Raw genomic sequence first — 8,779 nt, forward strand, 5'->3', positions numbered from 1 at the left:
AAACTTGAACGTTATTAAATTTGCTCTTTCTGAGCAGATGGATCCATATTTGGAACAAAACATAAATTAGTCGTCGTGGTGTTGGTGAAAGATATATCACCAAATAGGGAAGCTTATATTGTGTTGTATTTGTGAAAACTACACAATGATAATGTGAAATTTTATCGGTTTTTTTGTGAGTTATCTTACAATATCGTGATTTCATTTCGAATTATTAATTTTGTTTGCAGGTAAAAGTTCTATGAACCTATCCGAGTCGCATGTACAACCAGAAAATTGACACTTTGGACGACGAGACAAGCTGTCCAAAATTTTCGTGTTTGGGAGATGACGTTGTATCAGTGAGTCACCATACCAACGGTGTTTAGCGCCGTCATGCTTCATTGGCCCTGATTTACGCACGGTTCGATAGCACTTCAAAGAACGCATATCAATTTACCGCTTTCCAGAAGACAACACGGATCATGGGTACACTACACCATTATTTACGCACAGGCCTGGACAAGCCTTTAAAAAACTCTGTCGTCATTCAAAGAATGCCGGTCCGTGATTAACTTTGAACGCTTTGACCTTCATATCAAAATTTATCGTATGTATGCCACCTTTAAAAACAAGATATGTTCTGGTCAGCGCGCGCGTCACTTGAAAGCGTTTGCGTCAACTTTTTTTTCTGTTTCTAGGGAGCTGACATCGACGATGAAGAAAATGAAGTATTAGAAGAAAGTCACAAGATAGTGTGCTTCATATATGGAAAAATACCCAAACGTTAATTTAACAAGATTACAGAAAGATTACTGAAAATTCACTGTAAAGTTTGAAAAGCAAACTGAAAGACAGTAACAAAAGAACGCGGAAATGAAAAGTCAAACAATACGTGTGATCGCCCCAGTTTTGAAAGAAGTCTTGACATGGAAAATCCCTTTTTTCATAATTTTAAACAACATAATATTTAAGACCTGAACGTTATTAAATTCCAGCTTGGAAAGAAGTCTTGACATAGAAAATCCTTTGTTGTCATAATTTTAAACAACATAATATTAAAAATCTGAACGTTATTAAAATCCAGTTTGGAAAGAAGTCTTGACATAGAAAATCCCTTGTTGTCATAATTTTATACAACATGATATTTAAAAATCTGAACGTTATTAAATTCCAGTTTGGAAAGAAGTCTTGACATAGAAAATCCCTTGTTGTCATAATTTTATACAACATAATATTTAAAAATCTGAACGTTATTAAATTCCAGTTTGGAAAGAAGTCTTGACATGGAAAATTCCTTTTTTCATAATTTTAAACTTCCCCATTCCACAAACAAAGCTGAAAGGGACAACAGTCGTAACTTTCGGTATCATGTTAGCATCACTGTCTGTAAAGCAAGTCGATTTTTCTTCCCAACTTGAACTTTTTGTTCAAATACAGGACATCGACCTTGCACTTACGACGCACAGCGAGCAATGAGCAATGTCATTGTTGGCTAGCAATGACAGTCCTGACTGAAGTTCAGATGAAGACATACACGTCAGGCATCGTGCACACACAGCTGTGTTGATCGAGAAACAACAGTGAAAACAGTCACAGCGTACAGTTACAGCCTACAGTTACATGTACGTTCCTTGAAGTTAATCTACAAATTCTAACGAAGGCTTGTGACCGAATCAGATGACACAGAAAACAATGCATGTATTTGTTACAAATGTTAAGTGGGCAAAGGGAGGAGCGATGGCTTCGAGTTTCGGGTTGCAATCATTTTTATCATGTTACCCGTAGTAACGGTTCAAAACTGTCGCATTTGAAACGACATGCGTTGTACATTGACCTCAAGAAAAGCGTTGGAGAAACTTCTGAAAGCTAAAGGAGTAATGTACTCAATATACATAGAAATGTACATTCATTTCAGTTAATCGTATGTTTCGGTTCCCTGTTTTCACCGAGAACACACTGTGTTCCAAAAAGGTGTGTTCTTCTCTTTGCCTGCCACATCAGGTCGTGTGAACCTGGCTTGCCTGCTCGTCACGTGACATGGCCGTCACCCAATGGGATTGGAAGAGTATTTGTCAAAAAAATGAGAGTATAAAACGTGGCTGAGTGGACGAAAACGCCCATTACCAGCCCGACATTTTACTGCAAGACTCCAACTTTGAGCTGACTGCTTTTTTTCACCTGCCAGTGTCCGCCAGTCGACATATGTAAGTATAAATGATATCCATGACGATTGAAAAGAAGTTTCTCGTATCTTGGCGGGGAAGTGGACACGTCAAGTTGTGCACTTTTTTGAGGTTAGATTTATGACGACCTAGGGAGAAAGCAGAAGTGTACATAAGGGAGCGGCCCTCTTTCAGGTAGCAAGCCTTTTGAAACTGTTGGCGGGGTCGTTCCTGAAATTTCGGCCGAAATTGTCTGATTTGTGCACTCTTAATCTTGCTAGTCTGATCAACTGGTGCCATTAAAGAGATTCACCTGTTCATGATGTTCAATGTTTAGTCTGCTTAAAGTAGAGGGAGATGAAAATTTGATGAAGGTGTTTCTTAATAAGTCATTCACAGGGCTATCTTGATCATAGGGACCCGGAAACACGCCGCCGGGAAAAATTTCCTCTATCAGGCAACCGCGATACGCCTTTGATGTCGCACAAAGTTCTCTCTGTCTGTGGACGATTTTTGAAAATGAGAGCAATATCTACCTACTTACTATAGGTAGCCAGCTGATAATGAGTTAGAAGTGGTTCAAACTCTACCCATTAGACGTTCGTGGTCTTGCTGGGTCGAAACACAAGCCTCCTACCTTCCTCCAAACCATTGACGGCCATTTTCTAGTCTGAACTTGATGATAAACATCCTTGCTATGTTGCGAAAGTTTTGAATTTGCAAAAACTTGACATTCCATTCGTACCCCGCAACCAGTCTGCGGACAAGCGAACCATAAAAATCGGTGTCGCTAACTTCACAAAAGAGAGACATACGTCACACACTGTCAAACTTTGTGAGTAAACGAAGCAAATCGGCCTTCATCGGGTTCTGAGCTGTCGATGTCAAGAGGGACGTCCATGGCAAAACGACAAACACTCACTGTCGTGAGTTGACATGTGTACTCCCTCAATGAAACCTTATATGGTATAATCAGATATTGCGAACAATCAACGACGTTTGTAGGGGGTGGGGTGCGTTCTTATGTCCAACGATGACTCTTTTTAGGGTGGTTGCGATAAGTCATGTGACTAAAGAAGTTGAGAGACACACTATTTCAATAGCAAACTGTTCAGGTCCAATAGGTTGTCACATTGCACCTGTCTTTACGCATCGCTTGGCGCAGAGCCTGGCGCCTGAGAATTTGATATACGCGTTTATCCTTTCATTCGAGTTACGGCGTGTGTTTATTGGAACGCGTAGCTACTGTGATCATCTCTGGAAACAGTAGCAAGATTTTAAAGTAAAATCAAGGGTGTTAAAGTTATCAGTGCCTGAAGAGAAATTTAAGGAAATCTAGCGTTTTTGGGGTTTTTTTCCGATTACTCTATGCCGTGAAAGTTTGTATAACCGGAGGAAATTGTTGAATTGGCGCTTTGTTGTGCTTGCTGGCCAAAGATTACGTCCTGTATGGTCTATTTGCTATAAGTAAATAATTATTTGAGTTGCTGAATTACCCAGCAGAAGAAAATTGTTGATTGCTATACAACTACCATCGAGAACGACACAAGTTTGCTTGCGCTAAACAGCCGTACGCAGCGTACGGAAAGCCCGTTCAGTAACGTTTATCGTTTCCAGCCGACCCCGATCCCTAACATCCGGGCGTTCACGATCGAACGGTTTCAAGGGACCCGTTGGACAAGTACCAGAGTGTGCCTCGCGCCCTGTACGTTTAGTCCACGGGGTATGTACAACAGCGCGTCCAAGCTAGCGTTCAACACTTGCGCTATAAATCGGAAGAAAAGTTGCCATTGGACAAAATACTCGGTCCATTTGATGCCCCAGTCACGAATGTATGATGTATTATTACGGTTAATAATAAGGATGCACTCGGACATTGGCGCCACGCATCGCCCTCAGGGAGCATTTTAAAAACCACCTGCGCGCACTCTTTAAATGGGCAAGCAGAGAAGCAAACGGTCGGGGTTATTTGTTGTAGTCCTAATTGTTTTGGTTATTGCTATGGCAACTGTGTCAACCAGTTCCCAACAAATGGCATGTTAGTCACACACAGTTCTTGCGATAACTTGTTACAAACCTTTGATGAAGTAGACATTATGATTCAGATCGCTGAATAGGTTTTAGTAAACAGTACCATTGACTCGAGGCTTATGACCTTGACGTTTTACCCCGGACAGCTGATTGATAGGGGTCACTCAAGTGGTTTAGTGATAGTGAAGGCAAACAGTTGTCATGGTAATGATTGCACTGTATACATTTGTACATTACATTAATTAATCGTGTTGCATTTATTCGCTTGTTAACTCCTTATTAAAGAAAATTGATTAATGTGGCATTATTAGAAAAACAATCGCATGTACAGTCTTTTCTGTTAACTCGCTACAAGTTTTTGATCCATTTGTATGCAAAACTTCTCTGTTTAAAAGGCGAAATTCCTTGATAAATATATATTCGCTTCAATAAGCTCCAAATTAACTGGCGGAATACAAAGAGATTTCTTACATTTTAACGTCGACAGGTTTTCTCTCAATTGTGCCATGTGAAAGCCTTTTTTGGACTTTACTTCACTGTCTTCCTATTAGGGTTTTAAGTCTCCGACTCAGATGTCAAACCGGCACGTTACATTTTATTCCCACCGCAGTACGGTTTCTAAATCGTTTTTATGAACAATTTTAATGTGTTGCGCTATAGTTTCTTGTCGTTTTGTTGTTGTTGTTGTCGTTGTTGTTGACTATATGTGGTTTGGGTCGCCATTCTAATGGCCAAGGTTTTGATAGATGAAATACTATAAGACTGAATTGTATTAAAATTGAATAATGTAATAAAGTCATGTAGCTATTCCCCAATTTAGGTAGATAGTATGATTTTCAAATCTTGATATCGCCCTTCACGAAACTGTAAGGAATCACTGTCACAAACGATTCCTTTTTTGTTTTATCTTTTACAGATCTAAAAATGATGAAACAAGTCTTTTTCCTGGCTATTGTCGCCTTCTTCGTTTCCTGCGCATACGGTAAGATTTTTATTTTCTCTATGATAATGTCAAAATTAGGATTTTTACTTGGCCAGTGTCTCAGCATAAACTCAGCATTACCGTCGAATCTTTGTTTGTCTTTCTTTGTCTGTCAACGATCACCACATCATATCGTCTTCATATCAACGTAAAACTATCAAACATTATTCAAGTTTATTTTACTTCACATTCGTAAGATTTGAGAGTTAATAATTCTCTTGCGGTTTTTCCCACGAAGTATTCGCCTATAGTTTCAAACTAAAAATTTTCTTTCCGTATCAAGAATGACGTCATAAAAAGTCGCAAAAGTCTCATCCATGTGAGAGTAATGCTGACTGTTGTTATCACGCCATATCTATTTCAAATATTTGAACTGCGAACTGCGAATTTCCATGGTCTTGAACTTCCATGGTTTTGTTCTATAAATACAACAATTTAATAGTATTCCTATATTATTTTATTCCATAGCTAATACGACAGCTGACCCAGGTAAGATTAATACTCTCATTGCTATATGGCCAAAATATTTTTATCTAATTCCATCACTTCTGTCCCTCTGCTGGTACTGTTTCCCGGTACCTTACAGAGTGAACAGCTAACACTTTGATAAACACAAATGGAAACAGAAATCACACGTAAAACTTTCACATACAGAGATGTTTTTAAAATTTTGACAAACGAGCTCTTTGATATAGAACTATTGTTGAATTCTGTTTAACTTCCATTTTATTTCAGACACAACAGCAGCTCCCGGTAAGTCTTGGTATTTATTTATTTATTTATTTATTTATTTATTTATTTATTTATTTGTTTGTTTGTTTGTTTGTTTGTTTGTTTGATTGATTGTTCACAATCTCCACAACAAAGTATATGCATGACGTTGAGTTCCAAAATGTGAATATTAATCTTTAAAACATTGAATTACTATAGAATTTGAGTTTTGGAAACATTGTCATTTTCAAAGTTGCATTCTCTTTCAAACGATATTTTAGATAATGGTAAATTTACAAAGTTTCGTAGAAAAGCGAAGCCACAATTCTGTTGTAAAGTCTGATCAGAGGTTAAATCTCTCTTAGATATCTTGCTTAACAATCACGATTCTTTGACAATGTTTCCCCAACACTGTGTTTACATTTTGTTTGTTTGTTTGTTTGTTTGTTTGTTTGTTTGTTTGTTTGTTTGTTAAATTATATTGATGTGACCATTAGTCAATTTGGAAACCTTTCAATTATTTTTCTTTAAATAGTCATCTTTTTATCTAAACGATGCATTATTTTTTACTTTTTCTATACGAATTACATCAGCTACAACCATGGAAGGTAAGGCACTTGACATTTATCATCTTGGTTTCTTCAACTTTTGCGCTGGAAAATATTTTAGAAATTGTTTGTATTTATCCTGAAGGGCGAATTATTATAATGCTCCGTGATGGATGATAGATAGTAACGATTGATTCATCATTGAGAGAGCTATTTGCAGAAAGATCAAGATCAAGTCGGTCTCAAAAACGATACTCACTTCTCTTGATAATGTGACTGCGCTTCACACACATTAATAGTCATATCGGGCAAGATCTCGATGTTGTAGGTTCTGTAAGTGAAGAAGTCATAATGTTAGAAGAAAGACAGGGGGCCCACACTGTAGTTCAGTCCACTGATTATATGTATCCTTGTCATTTTCGTTTTTCTGCCAGTGAACATTAGAGTTTCAAAACTTCGCGACGTGTATAAGAGAAAATCATTTTACCATGTGAACATGTCAAGTAAAATTGTATTTCTTTTTCATTCTCTCTTCTCTATACAGCCACAACGGGTAAGTGACGCAATCATCCATTGATTTGTTTTGGGTTTTTTTTCATTTTGCGTATTTTATCAATAGAGAGACCACACAGCCCAAAATGCCCCACGTTCATTTTCTAGTGTGTGTGATTATGTGACGGCTTAACACAAGTGTTGATGAAACGACAATTGATAGTCATTTTTACGCAAATATTGACCTAATATCTCTATACTGGCTTCTTATCCGACTGCATATTGTAAAGGCTGTACCACTATATCTTTATGGGCATGGTCAGAACCCCGATATGCAATATGTTTCGCGTGCTAAAATTTGACTGTTTTAAACTTACAACTTTTCGGTTGCATGTTTAATCTTTTTTTTCAAAATTATCACTTTGTTTTAGTAGACTTTTTGCAATGATAGACAAAGCTGCTGAACGTCCAATTGTGATGCATTCATATTTCTTATTCACTCTCTCAACGTAGCCGGCGCTAGTGGTATCTATGCCGTCAGCACCCTCCTGACAAGTGCATTGCTCGCTATCTATCGTGCACTCCAGTAGAAGACATGTCAGACATTTAGAGGTGAGTGTTCGCACTTCGTCATGGTTAGTGAATCTCCTTTTTTGTTCATGTATCAGTTTTCGGACGCAATTTTTGAACAATAGCTGTCGTGAATTCTACCACAAAGAGTACAAGGATTTTTTACATGTAGAGATAGGTATATGCTGGCAAATGTTGTAAATTTAGCACTTCACCGATCTGATACTATTGTTTTGATTTGTTCCAGGCGCTTTTTTCCGAAGAATGCCACCTTTTCCACAGGACTTGAATAATCGATGTTTATTTTTCCCATGAATAAATTTGTTTTCGGTTTTCCTTGTATTGTAATATGTTTGCACATCTCCCTGTAGCGTTTTGGCACCTTAATATGCACAAAAATTAGAGATAGAAGTCTCCATTTTCAGAAACATCCTCTTGAACTCGGAATACGCAGTGACGTGAACTATGACGGTACTATGGATGACGAACAACGGAAGTGGCTTCCGGCTTCCGGTTTGATGACTCCGTGCCCGATCCATACTGGCCTTGTCACCTAAAATCATTCTGCTGAGCAGAAACTGACAATTAAGAGAGAAAATCCCGGCTAAATTCTAAGAAACGTAACGAAAGCATTGACGAGACACGTGATCTATGTTTGCAGATCTAGAGCGATGGTAGATGTTGTATATTTTTTTGGATGTCACTTTTGATAACGTACTGTATTAATTCGTCATGGAGCGTCATGAAATAAACTGATACTTACGACTTTCACACCTTAAAACAGTGTTTATGTGTTTTGTCAACCTTCAACCTGCAAAATGTTGCTATTTTCGTCCTCGCAAGAATGAAAAATATAGTTGAATTATGAGTAGAACCTGTTTCAGATAAATATCCTAGAGTTCACGCCATCAAACTACCAGTTAATATCGCAGAAAAGGCGCCTGTATCTTTAGTCTTTCCATTCTTAGACAGCACAGTTAGAACTTGAACTCACTAAGTGAGTTAAATCAAAAACTATATGTAACAAAGGGCGCTAGAAATTCCAGAAAAAAGGCAACACTTTGAGCTTAGAGGTTCATGATTGTATGGTCAACCGTCGTGGAGTCCAAAATTTCGTCCTATTGATGAGGATTGTACTGGATAAGTAAGTCCCTCTTGTCGATTACTTGATTTTAACCAGTCAATGGTGATCTCGTCATTATGCAAATGATGTCACGGTTCAAGGTGAATATTGTCGTTGATTCAGAAGTGACGGCGAACTTTCAAATAATAATCCAAAACTGCTTGTTGTTCTACACGCC

The 8,779-nt window shown here is 38.0% G+C and overlaps 1 protein-coding gene across 8 annotated transcripts in view; it reads left to right on the forward strand.

Moving 5' to 3' along the window:
* Nucleotides 1-8,259, forward strand: part of LOC139114334 (uncharacterized) — a 49,025-nt gene extending 40,766 nt beyond the window's left edge. For 4 of the 8 annotated variants that reach the window (XR_011547849.1, XR_011547850.1, XR_011547846.1 and 1 more), the window contains 7 exons: nt 231-2,186; nt 5,092-5,157; nt 5,626-5,646; nt 5,893-5,910; nt 6,462-6,969; nt 7,422-7,520; nt 7,726-8,259. The gene's annotated coding sequence lies outside the window, so the exon portion shown is untranslated. The remainder of the gene's footprint in view (nt 1-230; nt 2,187-5,091; nt 5,158-5,625; nt 5,647-5,892; nt 5,911-6,461; nt 6,970-7,421; nt 7,521-7,725) is intronic. The other 4 variants (XR_011547848.1, XR_011547853.1, XR_011547847.1 and 1 more) reach the window with 2 other exon arrangements.
* The last annotated feature ends 520 nt before the right edge of the window (nt 8,260-8,779 follow it).

This window comes from Ptychodera flava, chromosome 16 (assembly GCF_041260155.1).
Source record: "Ptychodera flava strain L36383 chromosome 16, AS_Pfla_20210202, whole genome shotgun sequence".
Lineage (NCBI taxonomy): Eukaryota > Metazoa > Hemichordata > Enteropneusta > Ptychoderidae > Ptychodera > Ptychodera flava.